Raw genomic sequence first — 22,739 nt, 5'->3', positions numbered from 1 at the left:
CATAAGAAACTCATAAAAGTGAGCATTAATTCTCCTTCGACAGCTTCTGACATTATAGCTTAATAAACCAGCAGCTATGGAGCAACATGGCTTGATCTGCCATTCTCTCTTTGTTTTATAATAAAGGAAAACAAAAATTTTCAAAGTCTGAAAATCCAATTGACATACAGTGTGTGCACTTGTTAGCGAAAACAATGGGCTGCTCTACAAAAATCTGTGAGACTGCTTTTAACAGGTATTAATAAAAGCAAATAACTACTAAAGAGATGTGCCAAGATTGTTATACCTGCCACCAGTGCGAGTATCTGTCCATTATTATCTTGCACAATAAATAATTTAGCTACTAACAGGCAGGCAATCCCAATATATGTTTCTGTCTTTTTGCACAGATCCTGGGTGAGCTGAGTGGATAAAATTTTGCAGGGCCATCAAAACAATACTGCCCAATGACATTATTTTTGGTAAGTACTGTATTTGAAAACATATTTTGGGGACATAAAAAAGTTGATACCCAATTTGCTCTTCTAGTTGGAAGATGATCAGTTCGGCAAATGACAAAATAAAAACTGACATGGGGTTTCATCCAAAGTCCATTGAAGTCACTGGAGCCCAGAGCCATAGCAGTATTTAGGCACCTATCTCACGTTGATTCTCACTGAAGTCAATGGCAAGACTATCATAGGAGTCAGTGAGGACCAAAGCCAATGTCGTGTTACGTAACTTCTTCAAAACAATGCAAATAACTCTTCAGCTACAATCTCTAGCATTGGTGTGCAGTGTAATAAAGCAAAATTAATTCCTGTTATGGCTGGCTGTTAGGAGTAGCATGTTTGTGTCAAGAATGGAAATTTTAAAAGAGCAGGAAGCTCTTCACCCTAGCACATGTTTTATGCCTCACAAAAGACTGATTAGTAAGTCTAGGGAAGTTCTAGAATATTACTTTCTTTGAAGGATTGGGCTGTTAATGGTTGAATGATTAACAGCTGAATGATTTCTATCTCTACCACAGTTTCGGGGAAACTTCACTTGCATTCCCAAACAGGTCTCAGGACTGATTCTGGGCAAGGGACCCATGTCCCATTCTCTTATGACCAGAGGTTTTAAGGCTGCGCAGTTGGCTTATGTTGTGATATCCCATCCAAGCCAGCCTGCTTAATGGTCAGCAACTATTTGAGTGCTATAAGCAACACATTAACAGCAGTTACAGCCTTTCTATGCAAGCAAATTTATTCTGATGGTAAAGGCATTAGAAAGAAAACATAAAACAATTCATAAATGTAAACATAGGTAAGCAGGATCTGAGTCAATGCTTCCATTACAGCTCCCTGGAATGGGAGCGAAACCCTGCCTGTGTCAATGTGAATACAGTGTGCCCCTGCTTTGCATGGGTTACATCTATACTGCTTCCTTCTTGCTCAATAGCTTATGCAAATGAAGTATGGATTAGCATATTGTTGTGCTTCATTTGCATAATTAATTAGGTGTTGTTTTTGCACAAGAGGCTTTTGCACAAAAAGGAGCCGTCTACACAGTGTCTGAAAAAATAAGGAAGAACGGCTCTTGCGCAAGAGGGTTTTTTTGCACAAAAAGGAGCCACTGCACAGCTCCTTTTTGTGCAAAAGCCTCTTTCACAAAAATGGCCCCTAATTAATTATGCAAATTAAGTGCAGCAATATGCTAATCCGTGCTTCATTTGGATAGGCTTTTGGGCAAGAAGAAAGCAGTATAGATGTAACCATAGATGGGTTAGTTAGTCAGCTGATGGAATTGTGTTTTGCACATTGTAAATCGAATAGTGTTTTGTGCATCGTAATTAACTTGGCAGGTGTTGAGTCACAAATTGTGTTAACACTAATTGAAATGGCTGTAATTATTGTGGGGATGTGGAAGAGGGAAGCCTGTGCTTAACCTGGCACAATGGAGAGAGACACAGTTAGTGTTAATAAACTTGGATGGAGAGAGGCGCCACTTCTAGAGCCCTGTGAGCTTAAGATGGGGAAAGCAGGACTCTGAGGCAGCAGGCTACATGCCGTCCAGGAGTGAGTTGTAAGACTGGTTCAACCTGTTTCTCCCCCACTGCTTCAATGATAGAGCTAATGAAAGACTCCATAAGGAGACTCTTTTATGATTTAAATGTATGCCAGTTGGTGCTGGAATTTCTTGTGGCTGGACTGTGCTTTAGGCCAAGAGCTGAAATCACCAAGAGCTGAATCACTGAGAGCTGAAATCACTAGCTTTGGCCCAGAGCCAAATCCACCACAAGCCAGCAGAAGCAGTGAGCGGATGGAGACTGAAAGCTCGGTGGTGGAGAGATGCGGTGAGTGGCCAGCAGAAAAGTGACATGACAAGGGGCCAGCAGGACAGCGAGTGGCACGTGTAACGAGCAGCCAGCAGAGCAGCAAGGGAGAAGTGAAATGAGAAGGCAGCAGAGCTGGCTTCTTACTCCCCACATACTCTTTGTGGTTCCTGGAGGACCCTTGGTAACCCTCCCCATGGGGTAGAACAGAATCACACACAAAACATTTAAAACATGGTAATGGCCTTGAAGAATACAGTGTTGGGTTGCAGCATCTGTCCCAGTATCTACTATTTAATATCATGAAATCTGGACCATTGGACAGCTAACAATGCACTGATTCGTCACATTCCCATGGAGCCCTGACTGTGATTTAAGTTCTCCCACCCCTGGGAGATGTTTCAGTGAACCCATCAGGTGCAGTTAAATTACACACATCGAGGGGAGATAACTGCATCCGCGGGCTCCCTCCCCAGCCCTACGAGCTGCCCAGAGCACATGACACTCCAACAGTGATTTAAAAGGCCCAAGGCTTCTTTGAATCACTGGGCCCCAGTGCAACTGCCCACTTTGCCTCCCCTGTCAGCAGGCCTGCACACATGTCCTGCAGCAGTGGCTATGAACCTGCTTGACTGACTTTTGTTAAATAGTAGTCATGTAGTTCTCTTCACTACTATGTAGGGCTTCCTGAAATATTTAACACAAAAGTCTTTCAAAGCTATAACTTGCTTTGAGTGTGCTTTTTGTTTTCACTTGGCTATAAAACTAGGATCTGGCTGATGTTTTCCATTAAAAATGAGGACAGGGGAAATCATTAGTAAATGAATGAATGAAAATAATTCTCAAAATTAATTTGTTCAATCAAGAGTAATTTGAATGGCATATAAGTAATCATGGAAAATCAAACTATTGCCCAATAATGTGCTCTATTGACTAGTAAATGTCTCCTTTTTCACATCCCTGATCTGTCAGAAGGACTGTCTTCTCAGTTTTGTCAATGCTACATTCTTTGTGTTTTCCTCTTCTCATATTGTAATTATGATTGATTGTATTTTAAAATTACTGAGGTGCTGTGTACTACTGTGTGCTTTTAAAAAAATAACCTGCAGCTCTCATTCAAGTCAGCCAGCCTATTGATTAAACCCAGTGGAACAGGGGTGGACCCTATATTATTGGGCTAAATTTATTCTTGGTGTAATTCCATTAACTTCAACCAAATTACACCAGAAACTAAACTGCTGGTTTAGTGAGTGCATTGTTTATTTAATATGACTAAAGTGTCTTTGTCCAAGAGATGCTTATCTTATTGAAGACAAGGGAACAGTTGTTAGAGCCTTGCACAGCTACAAAAATGTGAATCTGTATTCACATCTGCCAGGCTCAACTCACAACCAATCCTCAATCCGCAGTCCAGATTTGACTTGCATACACACAGCAAAGAATCTGCAGGGGAGGGAGAGGGGAACACAGATGAGCAAGGAAGTGGAAGGGTCATGCAGGGAAAAGGCAGGCAGCATGAAAGCAGGGACTGGGGGTAAGTGAGAGGAGTGATCTGGGGCCAGGGCTCCACAGGTCAGTGTTTACCACATGGGGTGGAAGGGAAACAAGCAGAGTTGTCACTTGGCCCCTTCTGCAGGGAGATTTACGACAGAGCATGTTGTATCCTTTCCCTGTAGGCAGTGTAGGGGCCTGCTCTGGTGCTGCCCCTACTTCTAGTATCCACGGCACATCCACTGTGGTGATTGACTTTATTAGGCTTTGGCAATAACAATGAGCATCTTACCTCATTCAGGTGGTAAACAAGGAAACCATTTTACTTTACATTTCATGTCTTTCTCGGCTATAGAGTCCATCTAGAATTGCAGAGCAGAGAGTCTGAAGTTAAAAGTGGGCCTGTTTTTTGTTAACAGTGCATTTCATCTTGCTACATACTATTTCCCTGAAGTACTATGGAATTCCATTAAGAAAATAAAAGCAATATTTCATAATTATGTTGCATTTTTATAATATTTTATATGAAGCATGTTTTACTGATAATACTGAGTGTGTCATTCTTAATAAACCCAGAGCAGAAAAGAGTAGGAAATTGGCAGCTTTATTTTATACAAGGAAGTTTTATAGCTTTTTGCGCTGTAACATATATGTCTTGTATTCCAGGTTAAACTTACTGAGGAGAATGGTGCAATTATTGTACCTAGAAAGCAGCAGCTTCCATTCCATGCTAATCCATACTGCCTTTTTTCAACTGTGTCCTCTCATGTGACTTGGAAAAGACATGGGTTTTTATTTTCCATTAAGAGTGGAAGTGGGGACAAATCACTGGCACTGTAAATTAATGAGGTTGGGGTGTGGATTTGTAAAGACACTCAGTCGTTTAGGCTGAATATAATTAGTCATGGAAATTCATAAACTGTTGCCCACTATAGTCCTCCCTTAACTATTAAACACCTTTTTCACACTAAGGGCCTGCATGAATGGCTTGGCAATAATACATTGCCCAAAATGAGCTTAGTTTTGCCCATGTCAGAGTATTTTGTTTGGCCAGTATCTAACAAAAGCTGGTTTCAACATGTGTCTGTAACCCTCGGTGTGCCACAGACATGAATTTGAAGAGGGCCTAGTGATATTCCAGGAATGGCATGACATATATTCAGGATATGGAAGTATGTTTTATGAATTAAAATAATACTCTATACAATTGTCCTATGCCCTTTTGTGCCCCACTCATCTATGCTCAGAGGAAACATTCATCATTTTCCTCCTTCCCCAGGCTGGGGATTTATACAGAGAAGGGTGGGAGACAGCTGAAGAGGGGATATGTAGCCTGATTTGGGGTAGAAAAAGAAATATTGTTTCCCTTCCAGTCTTACCCTTTCTGAGCTCTCTCTGAGTCTGGCACAAAGGGGCCACAGGCATTGGCCTGTAAATCAGGTCCAACAACTGTAGCCAAATCAAACGGCTGAAGGAATGTAGGTAGGCAAAAATATTAATTACCAGAGTTGGAACTGAGCCAGGACACCTTCACTAACACCTCTATTCCTGTATAAAGTGCCGAGTGCTCTTTACCGACCGCAAAGGTTCAGGACCTGTGTTTTACATCTAGAAAGCCAGCCCTTGCTGCAACACCCTCAAACTGCACAAACAGAGAAAAAATAGATTTCCGCAAATATTAGTTCATGTTTTTAAATGAATCCAAATTTAAACAAAAAGACTCAGTCTCGTTTATCTTAAGCTGACAATATCTGAGCCCAAAGTAGGCTGACAGCGGACGCCGGGGATTTCAGTCAGGATCTGGTTCTTTTCATATATTCCAGAGAATATAAAAAAAACCCATTAGCCTGCAGTATGTAACACCCTTATATGAAGCAAAATATAGGGTGACCATATTTCCCTATGCTGAATATGAGACACCTGGTAAAATTACTTGCATTCAAGCAAGTTCAATGGCAATTAATCAGAAGCATGAAGCACAAACGTTCAAATCAACATCAAGTTGGCTGAGCCCCTGTTAAAAAGAAATACAGCCTAGCTTGGTTCTTTTTATTTACTTTCTTGTCTTTAAGACTTCAGGGATCGCACAGGGAGGGGTGATATACAGAACTCCTATCCCACCCCCATATCCCAGGGGAGTGGTCATACGCAAACACTCCCATCCTCCTCTCACACACAGAAGAGTGACTGAACAGCCTGACCCTTTCTGCCCCCTTCCCCCTCCATGCCCCCAGATAGAGCCACCTCTCCTGGTATCTGAGGCTATGTGTGAGGGGAGGAGAACATGCCCCACTCCCCAGATGTCTGTCAGGGTTCACACCAGAATGTGGTTAGCAGCAGCCTTTTGGTGTTCTGTGGGAAAGGAGGGTTGGGAGCAGTTTTCAGCTGCATGGGAGAAGGGGTGACCTGGTCCATGTCTTTGCAGAGCTCATCTCCATCCCTACCAGATGTGTCTGGAAACAGCTTGTCCCTTCCGGCCTCCACAGGGTCAAAAGGCAGCTAACACCTCCAGGCTGCTGCTGGCCACCCACATAATCCAGATACCTCCAGTCCCCCAGCTAGAATCAGGAGGGGACTAAACCCTAAGGACATAAAGTGCACCAGGACCCAATGAACCTATCTGCAGAGGTTTCAGAGAGGAAGCTCAGCAGGAGAGGGTGCCTAAGGGATGGAACTACCTCAGACTTCCTGGGGTCCAGACCTGGGGCAGGTGAAAAGGGTGCTAAGCCCCTGCACAGGGAGTTGCTGTGGAGCCTGCAGGGTGGGGCGTGAGTAAGCTAGAGGCTGCTCTCTCCACACCATTCCAGAGTTAGGTTGACAGGACAGAGGGAGAAGCTTCCCCATGCCAGTGCTGTGGAGGGCTTTGGCACATGCAGAATTTGGTTTCTCCTGGGCAGAGTCCTGGACTAGAGGGTCTTGGATTTTTCTGGGGCACTGGCCTAATCAGAGACAGTGGGGGAAGGAAGGAGCGTGGCAGGCAGGCTGTTGGTGAGCTGAGCACTCTGACCAGGGGCTGGTTCTCCACATAGCGCAGGGAGCAGAACACACCCTGCCAGGCGGGGATATGAAGGAGCAGCAGGCCTGTTGAGGAGTAGAGTGAGCAAGGCGTAAAGATCACAGCAAGAGAGAAAGCGCATGTACAGGACTAAAGGGTGGGGTGGGCAGGGGAGGCAACATATAAATGGTTGCAACCTGGTGCCTGCCTACACTCACCAGCCACCGAAGCACTGGCTGTGTCCTGCCTCCAGCCTTGCATACTCATTCCCATTGTGGGACACTGCTCCCCCTCCACTCACTGCTGGTGGGCAGATAGCTGGCAAGCAGGGATTCAACCAGCAGCAGGACCCACCAGAACTGATGGGGCAAGAAGGGGAGACAGAAAATATAGGACAATTTGTCTTTTCCATAAAAAAAAAGGTCAGGACACCTGCATGAGAGTTTAAATACAGGAGAGTCCCTTTAAAACTAGATGTCTGGTAGGTCTAGCAAAATGGAAATATTCAGTCTCTTAGGCTGTGTCCAGACTCCATGCCTCCGTCGACGGAGGCATGTAGATTAGCCAGCTCGGAAGAGGGAAATGAAGCCGCGATTAAAATAATCGCGGCTTCATTTAAATTTAAATGGCTGCCCCGATCTGCCGATCAGCTGTTTGTCGGCAGATCGGGAGAGTCTGGACGCGATGCCCCGACAAAGAAGCCTTTCTTCATCGACACAGGTAAGCCTCGTGAAACCAGGTTTACCTGTGTCGATGAAGAAAGGCTTCTTTGTCGGGGCATCGCGTCCAGACTCTCCCGATCTGCCGACAAACAGCTGATCGGCAGATCGGGGCAGCCATTTAAATTTAAATGAAGCCGCGATTATTTTAATCGCGGCTTCATTTCCCTCTTCCGAGCTGGCTAATCTACATGCCTCCGTCGACGGAGGCATGGAGTCTGGACACAGCCTTAGTGTCAAAGGTCACCTCATTACTACAGGGCAATTACTGGCCTGATATGAAGACCAGTGAAATCCAAGGAAGATCTTGTTGATCAAAGTGGGCTTTGTAACAGGATCCAAAGTTATAGAAAAGGCTTTAAATGATGGGTTTCTGCCAGTTCACAGAATCACAGAATCCTAGGGCTGGAAGAAACCTTAGGAGGTCATTGAGTCCAGTCCCCTGCCCAAAGCAGGACCAATCCCAACTAAATCAACCCAGACAGAGCTTTGTCAAGCTGAAACTTAAAAACCTCTAGGGATGGAGATTCCACCCCCTCCCTAGGTAACCCATTCCAGTGCTTCACCATCCTCCTAGTGAAATAGTTTTTCCTAATATCCAACCTAGACCTCCCCCACTGTAACTTGAGACCATTGCTCTTTGTTCTGCCCTCCGTCACTACTGAGAACAGCCTTTCTCCATCCTCTTTGGCACCCCCCTTCAGGAAGTTGAAGGTTTCTATCAAATCCCCCCTCACGCTTCTCTTCTGCAGACTAAATAAACCCAAATCCCTCAGCTTCTCCTTGTAGTTTATGTGCTTCAGTTCCCTAATAATTTCTGTTGCCCTCTGCTGGACCCTCTCCAATGCGTCCACATCCTTTCGATGGGGGGGGGGGGGGGCCCAGAACTGGATGCAATATTCCTGATGTGGCCTCACCAGTCAGGAACTATCAGAGCATTTATTGTTCCTAAGTTACTGGCAACTAAAGATTTTCTTCCTTCAGGACAATTTGTTCCAGTGGATATTTTTTCCGTCTTGAAAATTTGTGTTTCATATATACACCATGTGAAATTTTCCTCCGCTAATCTTTAACTCCAGATTTTATTTTCCACCACTACCTGGGCCATTTCTCTCTAAGCTAGTATGCCCTGTCCTAGACTCTCCATGTTTGCCATAGTACAAACTCTGATCCTGACCACTGCTGAAGGTCAGAGTGGTACAGCTAGGATCAGAGTCTGGTCCCTAGATTTTTAGCCCCATGCAGTATACAGCCACATACAAACCACATGATAAAGATTCAAAGTGTCCCCATTGATGTTATGTAAACTCATTAGAATATGTTGCTCTTCAGAGTGGTAAGGTTTAATCACAGGGATCTCTTATGAGCGGAATGGTTCCACCACCTCTGCTGGACTGTTTCCCTTTTACTTCTTCCATAGAGTAGTGATTTCTGCTGAGGAGGTATAGAGGAGGACTGGCATACGTAGCCCATTTTGGGTGAGAGGATGGGATGAGTATGCTCAGTCCCCTCCTGAGCTCTCTGTAGGTCTGTATTAGCTGTTCTGCAAATCCAGCTCTGTTGTACTGACCCACTGTAAAAGGAGACATCTTTGCATCCCCATACAGAATGCTGCTACTAGGGAGTGAGAGGATGGGATGCATGCACTAAGGAGTCAGAGACTCCTCCAGGTTTGGGGTGAAGACAGCAGAAGGCCCCATCCACTTCAGGTGAAGAAACTTAGAAACTGATCCCTCACTTACAGCCCAAGCCTGCACCTTTCACTAAGAGAGGAGCTGACTTGGCACTTTGTTATCCCATGAATGTTTTCTGCCACGTGAGGCAGCTAGGAGAATGGGAAGGGGTGTGATAAGAGGGGAATAGCATCTAAATGTGAGTTCTGTGATTAAAACTGCACATTTTTAAAATAAAATCAAGCAAATATAGCAATAATTTTTGTTAAAATGATCATTGAAAACCTTCCCAGATGTCCTATCACAAGGAAAGCAAAAGGCATCTACCTGCAGTGGAGAAAAATATTTCTTTTGTGAGGAAAGGGAGCATAAAATTAAAGGCTGTCAGAAATGGGGCTACATTTGCACATAGCTTACCCTGCATTTTGACTCCTCCTGTCCTTTTATAGCAGTAAAAACTTAACTACTTGCTTAATGCAGAACAAAACTTAAGCTTAAGTCTTTATTCAAGACTAGACTGACTTGGACTCCACCTGTGCAAGATTCCTCGCACACTCCCAAAGCTCTTATTCAGGGTCTCTCCACCTTGGGTATTGGCACGCAGTAGTAACGAAGGGTATGTCTACACTGCCACCCTAGTTCAAACTAGGGTGCTAACGTAGGCATTCAAACTTGCAAATGAAGCCTGGGATTTAAATATCCCATCATTTTTAAATGTCCCGTAGTTCGAACTACCTGCCCATGGCTACACGCGATACAGACTAGGCAGTTCGAGGTTTAATGGTAGTTCGAATTAGGAGCTTTAATTCGAACTGGCTAGTCCATGCTGCGTGAAGGTAGTTCGAACTACGGGGCATTTAAAAATGGCGGCGCCTGGGAACATGCAAATGAAGCCCGGGATATTTAAATCCCAGGCTTCATTTGCAAGTTCGAATGCCTACCTTAGCCACCCTAGTTCAAACGAGGGTGGCAGTGTAGACATACTCTTAGACTTTTGGCCACTTAGTCTCTTCCTAGAGCTGTCAAATGAAGAGGTTCCTTTCCCATACTTACTGGCCATAGATGTCAGACTATGATGCAATGCCTTCTAGGAACCACCATCATAATCTATTTATTTATTGTTATATTTACACTGAAAAGCTCCAAACATGTTTAAGTAAAATTCTGCTGATATTTGTTTAAAATAAAAGATACATTTCTGCAGTGAAACTTCCCATTAGCTTAAAATAACTGAGAGCCAACCACATTGCTTCAGCTAATGCTACTGATGAAGTTTTCTCTGGTGTTTTCCAGTGCCAAAGAATGCAGAAATCTCATGTACTGCTATGGAAACCTAAGTGGAATAAGACTGTTTCTGATCCATTAAGAGTTTCTTTTATATTGGTTATTACTTTGAAAGACTTTGGGCACTTTTGCAGGCAATAAAAATAGCCAAAATCTGTTATCTTCAGATGTGCAGTGGTAAAATCAAATCACATCCAAACTTTTTCATGTTGAAAAAAACAGATGGAGCCCCACTTAGCTTCCAAACTAAACTAGCAATTTGTCTACCTTCGTGAAAAAATAAAGCTTGTAACAATTCTGTAATGGGTGGTTCTGGTGCTATCTGAACCATTTGTAATACTGTAAGGTGCATCCAGACTAGCAAGAGTCTTCACAAAAGCAGCTGCTTTTGTGCAAAAACTTGCTAGCTGTCTATACTGGCTACTTGAATTTGCGCAAGAGCACTGACTTTGTACTGTACAAAATCAGTGCTTCTTGCACAAATACTTTGATGCTCCCGCTCAGGGATAAGCCCTCTTGCGCAAGAATACTTGCGCAAGATGGCCAGTGTAGACAGGCACCTTAATTTTTTGCACAAGAAAGCCCGATGGCTAAAATGGCCATCGGAGCTTTCTTGCGCAAAAGTGCATCTATACTAGGCACGGATGCTTTTGTGCAAAAGCACTTTTTGCTCAAAAGCATCCGTGCCAATCTAGACACTCTTTTGCGGAAATACTTTTAACAGAAAAACTTTTCCATTAAAAGTATTTCCGCAAAATCATGCCAGTCTAGACCAGCCTAATTGTTAGGGAAAAGACTTAAACCTAGTATTATGCTGATAGAAACTAGAAGCAGAACAGAAGCAATATACCTGGCTCTGGAATATAGCACCTCTCTGTCGCTCTGTAGTGACCTCCATGACTGAGCTAAGAGAAGTATTGATGGGCTATTGAATGGAGTCTCATTCGGTCTTCCTCTGCCCATAAGAATGACAGTATTGCAAAGTGGAGCCCTAACTTCACATTTCCCTACATTCATTTTACCCTTAGCCATGGAAATGAAGTTTTGTCCATATACTCTTGGCTTTGTTGACATGATCATTTTGGTGTCCTTTATTAATGAGCCATTTTAAGACTCCCTCTACCTCAGAATTTCAGAGGATTTATGCTCCTTTAAGAGGCTTATGGTGCCACTCTCTTCTGTTATGTACACACACACCACCTATTACATCTACAGTAACCTACAGTTTCAGTTATGGAACATATCCATATAATACCAATACACATTTAAAACACCCAACCCGGTGAGTTGATTTTGGCACTTGGATAGCCAATGAAATGTAGACTTCATTAATGGATGTCTTACATATATAATACACAGTCTAGAATTGACCCCAATATAGCCAGTGGGTCTGGCTGACTCCCTGAAAATACAATTACATGATGAGAGATTAGATAGTTTTGCTTATTGCAGGTTCCATTTCTAGGAAATTACTTTCTATATGTGTAGCCATGCCAGCCTTCCTTCTTTAAAAGGTGTTTTTTTAAAATATGTTATTAAGTTTGCAAGCAAAACTACCAATCAGTGGCAGCACAATTTCCTTTCCCATAAGAGCCGGTGTTTCTCTAAAATCTTAGCAGCCGCAAGATCAATGCAGCTGAACATTCCACCTGCAGAATGAGCTAATTGTCTATGCATTACGCTCGCCCTCTGCCAGCCCGAGTAGTAAGACTTCTGAGGTTGGTGCTGAACCTGCTACTCCCCACAGAGGAGTACTAAGCTCTGCTGCCAAGCCACCAGACATGGCATTAAACACATTCCTGTTGCTTTTATTTTTCAAAACACAAAGGACCACATTAGAAAGCCAGAAAATGTGACTAGAAGCAAACAGCACACAAAATGCACACAGAATGCAAAGATGACTTTTCCTAAGGGTGAAAATTACCACTTAAAGATGCCCTGAAATAAGCACTGCATTGTCCTGCCCCACACATCAGAATTGCCACCCCCTCTTGGGAAAGAAAAAGAACAAACAAAATCCACGTGCACTACATTTACCTTCATCCCAGCTCTACAGCCCACTCATCCCTGTTATTTTAACAGTAGTGTATTTCCCTCTTCCAGACCAAGGAACTTTTCAGAGGTAGCAGCAAAAATGCCCCAGATTTTGGAGTCCACTACTACAATTTTGGTTTGGGCCATATTCCATTGAGGAACTGTAAAGCAACCATTTTTACATGAACTTTGGGGTAATCATGCCCCCTTCAGTGAATAACCTGGAAACTGCAGCTGAGGATAGGAGTGCTGCTTTTAATTAATCGGGAAATGAAGTTCATGTAAATGCATTTTGGCAGAAGGATTTAATGCAAGGTTTTACAGCTCTTACCAGGGAAAATGGGAAAAAAAGCTATTTGTGGTTTTCCAGTTTGGGTTTTTTAGAGCTTAAGTCCCAGGGTACTTCAGGTTTATCGTTTGATAAAAAGTGAGGAAATGTACATTAGATAGATGTAGGCTGCTAGCATGAGTCAAGCCTCCTGCCTAAGGGTTTTTCCAAAGATCAAGAAAACAAGAGGAAGCATTTAAAGATTCCTGAGGTCCCGTGTGGAACTGGAAAGTTTTCTGGTCACTATTATCCATTTCAGCAAGTGTAGCAAACCAGTAAAATCACTGTAATGGTATCAGAACCAGAGCTGAATTCCAAGCCCACTGTTTCCAGCACTGCACACTTCATAAACTAACATTGCTGGTCTACTTGTAATTGTTTATTGGTAGAACCTTAGTGTAAGCTGGACTCTTCTTATTTTTGTGTATTTTGCGAACAAATCTCTGACAGTAAGCAAAAAGAAAAAGAGGCTCACGGTGCCACTCTCTTCTGTTACGTACGCACACCACTTATTACCTCTACAGTAACCTACAGTTTCAGTTATGGAACAGATCCATGAGATACCAATACAGATTTAAAACACTCAACCAGGTGAGTTGATTTTGGCACTTGGATACCCAATGAAATGTAGGCTTCATTAATGGATGTCTTAAAGAAAAAGGAAGACTTCAAAACCATGTAAACATTTCCTTTGAAGCACATCGCTGTACCTAGATGGTGTTGGACAGATGGCAGAAATAATATTGTCTTCAAGATATTCAGATACAGGCTGTCCTCGCTCTAAGTCCAAGATACATTCCAAAAAACTTGGACTTATAGCAAACCTACTTAAGCGGGGAATTTTTTTTCCCATGGCTGACTTCCATTTAAGCAAATTCAGGGGAGTGTTTCACATTACTTATAGTGGGGAATAGGAGGACTTATAATGCATCAGTTTCTATAAACATCAACGACTTTAGCGTGGAATGAATGTATACTGAGGCGACTTATAGTGAGGACGCCCTGTAGGTCAAATATTTCAATGTGGGGCCAAAGAGCCAGATCTATAGCTGTTGCAACTTGGTGTAGCTCCACTTTTAACAATGAACAGCCTTAATTCCTGCCATCTGGAGAGCTCTTTAATCAGGTAGGCCAGGTCTACACTAGACTTGGAAGGTCAGCTTCAAGTACGCAACTCCAGCTACATATTCTACGTAGCTGGAGTCAGTTTACCGCTCTATACAGCGGGAGGCTGACAAGAGCAAACGCTATTTGTAAAGATCATGTAAAAAGCATTTTGGCAGAAGGATTTAACACAAGGTTGTTTAGCTCTTACCAAGGGAAAAGGTGCTGACTAGAGATGCCCTCAGCGTTCAATTTATGGGTCTAAATTGAACCTGCTAAATCAAACACCAGAATATCAATCTCTAGCGCAGCAAGTATAGATGTGTCCATAGTATGGCATTTTGTCAGCTTTATTGTAGAAAATAGTTTGAACAGCCATAACTCATCATATAATACATCTCCAGATGTTAATATGACTATTATGGACAACATTCACAATTATTATGTAAAATCACTTGCAGCATTTTACTTTTTGTTTAGTTTTACATTTTGACCAGCTTTGCCCATGACTATTATGAAGAGTAAATCATTTGCAAAAGTATGTTTTAAAATGCACTGGCTTATTTAGCAAGCTTTGTGTCTTCTCATCAATTAATGTTCTATAGAAAGTCTGGCAACTCCTGCTTGGGCTACCAAAGGACTCAAGCCGTATAGTGAAGCGATAATGAGAAGCACGTGTAAAATTCTGTGGTGGAGATAAACTGAATTCTACCTCCTATTCAGATATTTTCTTAAATGTTGGAAATTGTGCATAGTTAATATATCATTATACAATGGATTCTTCTAAGGGGCACTTAAACTGAACCCTCCCTTGCTAAATACCCGTGGGAAGAATGTAAAGCATGAGAAAGCTCAGTAAGTTTTGTATAATGGGGAGAAGGTAGGATGAATCTTCGCAGATGTCATGTTGCCCTTAAGCAGCCATCCGAAGCTTTTGGGAAAAAAAATCTCCTCCCTGAGGTAGCTGCAGTTACTGTGTCCAAATTAATACGGCTTCAAGTAATATTATCTTAAGCAAAAATATTCACCACCTCCAGGAAAAATGAAACACTGTAATGAACAGCTCCCACTCTGTCTGTCCCTAGTTCTATCCTTGAAACCATTCACAATTCATTCAATATTGAGATCCTGAAAAGGAGTTTCCACTAAGGAAAATTAGGAAATAATGCTGCAGAAACATCCACTCCTTGCACCAAAGTTCCCCTGGGGAGAATCCACGTATGCACCTCTCCTTCACTCATGGAAGCAGGGAATACAGTCATGCTTGAGATCCTTAGATAACATGAATATTACCAGACTCAAATGTTCAAAACTCACAAGTCAGCCTCTGACAAATCATGAGTATGTTTAAAAATCACAAGATTCTAAACATATATACTAAATGTTGTTTGCTTTTCATTTGCTTTCTAGTTGGAGGGAGGGCCTTGAATTTCAATAGTATGAGTTTCTTTTGGCAACTAAGAAGTCTAAAAGTTAAATTCAAATTACCCCAAGAGTTGGGGCTTTGAGAAAAAACACCAGCTATTGTGAGACTCACAAAAAGAATTAGAAACATGGATAACACTACAGCATCTAAATGATAAATATATCTGAGTTCAGCACTGGTGTCCAAAACACACACAGTTTCCTCATGCCTTAGTCACAGAGGGGAAGTCTACACTAGGAAGTTATTTCGAAATAAGTAAAATTGGCATAGCTCCCAAAATAACAAAATTGAAATAATGGGTCCACACTATGGGGGAACATCGAGATTGCTCAGAATTATTTTGAAATAGCGCGTCCACACTGATTGGAGCCTGCTTCAGACTTAGAGCCCCTGGAAGTACTCTGGGGAGTGCACCAGATACTTCCAGTGGCTGCTTGGTTAGGAAAACTGCGACGTCTGCTTTCAGGGGCTCCTCTCTATGGCCGTGTCTCACATGCCACTCCTCCACTGCCTCCCCCTTGTGGGACACAGTGTGCTCTGCTTGCCCTTGCACATGCCACAGCACTCAAAGCAAGGAGCCAGAGCTGTTGCAGAGCAATACTAGACTCATGGGTCTCATGCTGCACCTCATGGCACAGTTTGTCTAGACAGCCTGCATATGGCTTCAGCAGAATGAGGACCAGGAGCTGCAGGATGAACCCTAGCAGGCCATGATCACCCAGGTCCTGGTACTTCCACTGCAGTGCATGCCCCCAGTCCCATGGACACCTTGGAATGCCACTTCTGGTGGCGGGAGACCAGTTCCGACTGGTGGAACCACATCATCCTGCAGTGGTGGAACAAGCAGCAGTGGCTGCAGAACTTCTGCCTGCGGAAGGCCACTTTCCTCAAGCTCTGCAAGTGGCTCACCCCTGCCCTCAGGTGACTGGACACCCACATGCGGCCTGCTATCTTCCTGCAGAAATGCGTTGCCATTGCACTCTGGAAGCTCTCCATGCTGGACAGCTACCGTTCCATCGGGATCCAGTTCGGTGTGAGGAAATCCAGTCAGGGCCATGGTCCTGCAGGCAGTGAAGCCCATTGACCAGGTGCTGCTAAGGAGGGTCGTCACCCTCGGTAATGTGGACGGCATCATGAATGACTTTCCACCATGGGCTTCTCCAACTGCGGGGGGAGAGGCATATGTCAAGTCACAGGGGCATTATGCCCAACAGGGTTCGAGACAGAGTCGATTAGGGATAGGTAGTTGCTTTTATTAATCTCACTCTAATAACAAACTTAATACTGCCAAATAATTACACAGCTACTACAAAATACAAATCTCACTACCATTACAGGCTTAATACTGGCAAATACACAACTACAGCCAGTCCCCAACTTACAAACGGGTTATGTTCCGAACAGCTGGTTGTAACTCGATGGGTTTGTAAGTCGGATCCCATTCATTTAAATGCAGCTGCACTGTTCGTAAGTGCGGATCGCGCGTTCATAAGTCGGGGACCAGCTGTAATGCGCTTAATGGGAGGTTAGTCGTAACTACGAACGGTCATAAGTCGACACGTTCATAAGTCGGGGACCAGCTGTACTGAAAACTAATCCAAATAATTAGCATAGGCAATGCAATGCCTATAAATGAGCACCAGGCACTGGGAAATGCTTACACCCCTTCAGGTCTGCGGGGAGTTCCGTTCCAGTCACCTCGCAGCAGGACACAATGGATGTGGCTCCAGCTGGGGACCCAGGGCACCTTCCAAGGGAACAGATCTCTGGTGGAACTCCCTGAGGGGTGGGACCCTGTAGCCAGACAGGAACCCCCCTGTAACATCCATCTTTGCTTGCCTGGAGCATGCAGGGTACACAAAGCAGCAAGCCTTGAACAGAAGGCCCAGGCTGCTGTGACCATGAATGGCTGTAAACAGAGATACGCCAATTGCTAATGAAGAGGCTGCCAAGGAGTGCCCTTGACTGAAACCCATATTGATACGAACACACAGCCGTCCGCGGGGGGAGGAATCTCTCGCCCAGTAAAAAAATGTCTAGTATTCACAATTTAGTTATCTCTCTTGCAAGTTTAAATTAAGTTGAAACTTGCTTGTGAGAACTGGCACCACGGAAACGGACCAGTACAATTTGGCATCTTAGATAAGAAAGAGGATACGGGCCCCTATGGATATAAAGATGGGTCCAGCAGCACATTTACTCTGAGTGTCAATCTACCATCTATCTGCTGGTCGGGTTAGGTGTTTGACCTCCCGAGGTTCCAAGGGGACACCCACCTCGTATTCGTCTTTCCTAGGAATTGAGGGACCGGCCCTGGCTTGACCCACTGGAGTCGAGAGGCACAGAAGAGGGTAAAAATTGTACCTGGATGTGGTCCTTTGTCTTAAGTGTACACATAGACTTAGAACTCTTTAAAGATTAAGCTGTCACTTGGTACCATTATTTCTATTTTCTATCTTTATTTTCTTTGTAACCATTTTTAAGATCTATATTTGCTAGCAGTTAAGAAAGAGAGCAATAGCCATTGTAACCATATGCTTTATAAGCTTCCTTAATAAACCTGTAACTGTTTAAGTTTTAACATGACTCCTTCAGTTGCTGTAACAGAACCAAGCACAATTTAAAAGAACTTCAGCCGGTCATAAGGGACAGGTATAGGAAGAGCTTGTGCGTTTTGGATCGTGTCACTCCCAGGTGACAGATCCGTTGGGGCATCTCTCAGTCTTCCCTAGACTGCTCGCTGAGAAAGGATCCTGTATCCTAGCAGCTGAAATCTGAGGTGTAATAAGCTCTTCCTATAAACTCTGGGGCTTCTGTCAGCCTGTTGGCTGCCCTCCGCGACAGGACCCCGGTCCTAGCAGTAAAGTCACAGACGTTAAACCTTTTCTCGGTAACACACACACACACACACACATACACACTGCCCTGACCGTCGGCTGACAGCCCCCTGGCAGGTTTGATACTTTTGCTGTTTTCTGGGTGTGCACGTACCTGGCTCAATGCCATTCTTATCTCTCTTTTGGGCTGAGACTGAGGTCAATCTTGTTTACTGCTCAGTAGTTTCCCAGCTCAAGGCAAGGGTTAGAGCTGATAAAGCCCAGCTGCAGTTTGGGCTTGCAGGGTCCCAGGCTGTGCTTAGCTGGGTACAGCATGGATGGAAACTTCCATTCCAGGCCTGCTAAGCTGCAGGACCCTCATATGATTTTCATGTGACAGCATAGACCTCACCATGGAGCTCTTCAACACCCAGCTTTGCAGGTGCCACCTGGTCATTGACTGTGCATTTGGTTGCTTAAAGGGGAGGTTCAGGAGTCTCCTCACCCAGCTGGACCTCAGCAAGTGCATCATCCCTTTCTGGTGGCAGCCTGCTGTGTGCTACACAGCTTGTATGAGAGCAAGAGGGGCACTTTTATACCTGGGTGGGGGGGGGAGGCTGAGGCCAAATGGCTGGCCAGAGTATTTGAGCAGCTGGACACCAGCGCCATCAGGAGAGCACATCAAGGAGCTATGCTCATCGGGGGGCCTTGAGGGAGAGTTTCATGCAAGACCATTTGTCAGACTCTCTCCCATGTATCTCCACAAGGTGGCCGTGCCTTTGGGTGCCTTGCCTCCCCCACGTCACCCTCCTCCTGCCCTCCATTCCCACCTTCCTTCTTCCCCTGCAGAGCAAATGATAAATCCATATTTCTTGAGACTACAGGACTGTTTATTGGGGGGGGACATAGAACAGGGGAGGGTCAGGGAAAGAACCTTGAATGGGAAAGGGGGCAGTAGGGGTAGAGGAACTGAGGGTATGTCTACACTACAACGTTAATTCGAACTAACTTAGTTCAAATTAGTTAATTCGAACTAAGCTAATTCGAACTAACAGATCCAGACTCAAAAACTAGTTCGAATTAGCGTTTTTCTAATTCAAACTAGCATGTCCACATTAAGTGGACCCTGAACCGGGCTTAAGGATGGCCGGAAGCAGTGCCGGCAGGGCATCAGAGAAGAACTTAGAGCATGGAGATGCTTTCTCAGGCTAGCCGAGGGCTGCGCTTAAAGGGACCCGACCCCCACCCCGGACAGACAGTTCTCAGAGGTGCCCGCTTGCAAAGCAGTCCTGGCTTGGAGTGCCCGGACTACCCACACTGGGCACATCACACCACTCGGCCATCAGCCCGGCTGCACTTGCCACAGGCTGCCATCTGGGGAGAGGGGACAATTGGGGGGCTGCAGGAGAGCTTCCACCCCCAGAAGCCCACAGAGCCATCCCAGTCCTCCCCATCAGGGGCTCGTGCCCCATTCCTCCCTCACCTCCTTCCACTTACCCTTCCCTAGCCCCTCTTCTTGATGTACAAAATAAAGATAATGTGTCTTCCAAAATGGAATCTGTCTTTATTGAACAAAACTGGAGGAGACTGGGAAAAGGAGGTGGGAGAGGGGAAGAGAGGGTACGTCTACACTACAGCGCTAGTTCGAACTAACTTAGTTCGAATTAGTTAATTCGAACTAAGCTAGTTCGAACTAACGCATCTAGAACTAAAAACTAGTTCGAACTAGCGTTTTGCTAGTTCGAACTAGCAAGTCCACATTGAGTGGACTCTGAACAGGGCTTAAGGATGGTCGGAAGCAGTGCCGGCAGGGCATAAAAGGAGGACTTAGAGCATGGAGATGCTGTCTCAGGCTAGCCGAGGGCTGCGCTTAAGGGGTCCTGACCCCCACCACGGACACACAGTTCTAAGGGGTGCCCTGCTTGCAAAGAAGTTCTGGCTTGGAGTGCCCTGAGTGCCCACACTGGGCACATCACACCACTCGGCCATCAGCCCAGCTGCACTTGCCGCAGGCTGCCATCTGGGGAGAGGGAGTAATTGGGGGGCTGCAGGAGAGCTTCCACCCCCAGAAGCCCGCAGAGCCAGCCCAGTCCTCCCCATCGGGGGCTCGTACCCCATTCCTCCCTCACCTCCTTCCACTTACCCTTCCTTAGCCCCCCTTCTTATTTATGTACAAAATAAAGATAACGTTTCTTCCAACATTGACTCTGTCTTTATTGAAAAAAAACTGGGGGAGACTGGGAAAAGGAGGTGGGAGAGGGGAAGAGAAAGGCTGGGAGAGGGGAGGGCAACTAACATGATCAGGGAACAGGGTTGGGAACAGGTCCCAGATGAAGAGAGGCTACAGAGACTGGGACTGTTCAGCTTAGAAAAGAGGAGACGGAGGGGGGACAGGATAGAGGTCTCTAAAAGAAGGGGTTGGGTGGAGAGGGTGCATTCAGAAAAGTTCTTCCTGAGTTCCCATAAAGAAGGACTAGAGGACACCAAAGGAAAGGAATGGGTAGCAGGCTTCAAACTAGTAACAGAAAGTTGTTCTTCTTCACAAAGCAAAGAGTCAACCTGTGGAACTCCTTGCTGCAGGAGGCTGTGAAGGCTACAACTAGAACAGAGTTTAAAGGGAAGTGAGATAAAGTGATGGAGGTTGGGTCCATGGAGTGGTATTAGCCAGGGGGTAGGAGTGGTGTCCCTGCCCATGGTTTGTGGAAGGCTGGAGAGGGATGGCACGAGACAAATGGCTTGGTCACTGTCATCGGTCCATCCCCTCCAGGGTCCCTAGGGTTGGCCGCTGTCAGCAGACAGGCTACTGGGCTAAATGGACCTTTGGTCTGACCCAGTACGGCCATTGTAAGCTCAGGGCTCAGGGTCGGGGGTCTCACTGGACCCCCTTGATTCTCTTGCACACCTGCTCCTGGGTGGCCAGTCTGGCAGCTCTCCTGCCCTAGACGGCCACTCTCCTGTGCCTAGTGCGGAGATCGTGGACGAGGTCCACGATGTCTGCACTACCACAGGCGGGTGCCCACCTCTTGCAGTCCCGGGCAAGCTCCCGGGAGCCGCCAGCCTGGTCCCGGGAAGAGGGGGAGGACTGGAGGGCATCGGGTGGGTGGCTCGATCCGTGCCAGGTGCAGGGTCTGCTGGCTGGGTGCTGGCAGGCTTGCATGGGCACCGTAGCCAGCCCGTGCCCCTTTAAGGGGTCTGGGGCTGGGAGGGGGGCAGAAGAGTTTCTCTGGTGTTGGCCAGAGTGGCCACCAGGGAAACCTGGGGAGGGCTAGCCTCCCACTAGTTCAAATTAAGGGGCTACACACCCCTTAATTCGAACTAGCTAGTTCGAACTAGGCTTAATCCTCGTAAAATGAGGTTTTCCTAGTTCGAACTAAGTGCTCCGTTAGTTCAAATTAAATTCGAACTAGCGGAGCGCTAGTGTAGCGCCTATGAAAGTTAGTTTGAACTAACGTCCGTTAGTTCAAACTAACTTTGTAGTGTAGACATACCCTCAGAGATTGGGCTGGGGGTGGTGCCTGCCTCCAGGTGGTCAGGAGGCTTTAACTGCCTAAGAGGTTCCACTGCCCCATGTTCTGGGGCCACAGGAGCCTGGGGGGAGGACTAAGAGCAGAAGCCATCAGGGCCCTTCTCCTGCTGCCAGGAGTTTAAAGCTCTGCAGGGGAAGGAGAGCAGTGGAGATGCCAGGTGTGGCCAGAGTGGTCAGAGCTTCAGTTGTGAGATGCCTCTGGAGGCCAATTATTTTGAATGAGCAGCACCAGCATGTCCACACTGATGCTATAGCAAAATAACTATTTTGAACTAAGCATTATTCCCTGAGGAAAGCAGGAGTACAGATTTCAAAATAACTAGCCCGATACTTCAAAATAATGTGCTTGGTAGCAGGGACATTGCTTATAAAGCTGACCTAAGGGAATTATTTTGAAATTACTCCCTAGTACAGACCATGACAGAAAGCTCTCCAATCTGTACTAGAAATTAAATACAAGTTACTCCATCTAGGCTTGATAGATTCAGCTTGAGTTGCATGTTATATATTATACTAGCAGACTTACCTGTAGCCAAGTCCTTCAGGGCAGGGGGCTCAGGAATCAGGGCAGGGCTTTGAGGATGTGGCAGGGGAGTGCAGGATGCTGGGATGCAGCAGGTGCAAGAATGATGGTTGGGGGATGAGGAGAGACTCAGGGTGGGGAGGTCTCATCCAGCATGGACCTTTTCTCTCCCCCAGCCTCCAGGAGGGGCATTTTTCTCCCTCACTCCAGTGCTGCAGCCAAGAGCCAAAAGAGGGGGAAATGGCTTTGGGGCAAAGGAGCTACTTACTCAGCATGCTGGCAGGTAAAAAGTTAGCAGTGCTCAGGTCCTTATGCAGGCTCAGCGCAGGGAGTGGTGAGGTACAGGAGTCAGGGCAGAAGGTTGGGAGGTGTGGAGGGGCTCAGGTCAGGGCATGGGGAGTGAAAGAGTTTGGGCAGGGTGTGGGAGATCAGGAGTCAGGGCAGGGAGATGTGTGGAGGGGCTCAGAAGTCAGGGTAGGGGTATAGGAGTCAGGGCAGGGGGCTGGGATGTTTGCAAGGTCTCA

The sequence above is a fragment of the Pelodiscus sinensis genome, chromosome 5 (assembly GCF_052426305.1).
Source record: "Pelodiscus sinensis isolate ZL-2025 chromosome 5, ASM5242630v1, whole genome shotgun sequence".
Taxonomy (NCBI): domain Eukaryota; kingdom Metazoa; phylum Chordata; order Testudines; family Trionychidae; genus Pelodiscus; species Pelodiscus sinensis.
The sequence above is the reverse complement of the archived record's forward strand: the minus strand, read 5'-3'. Positions refer to the sequence as shown.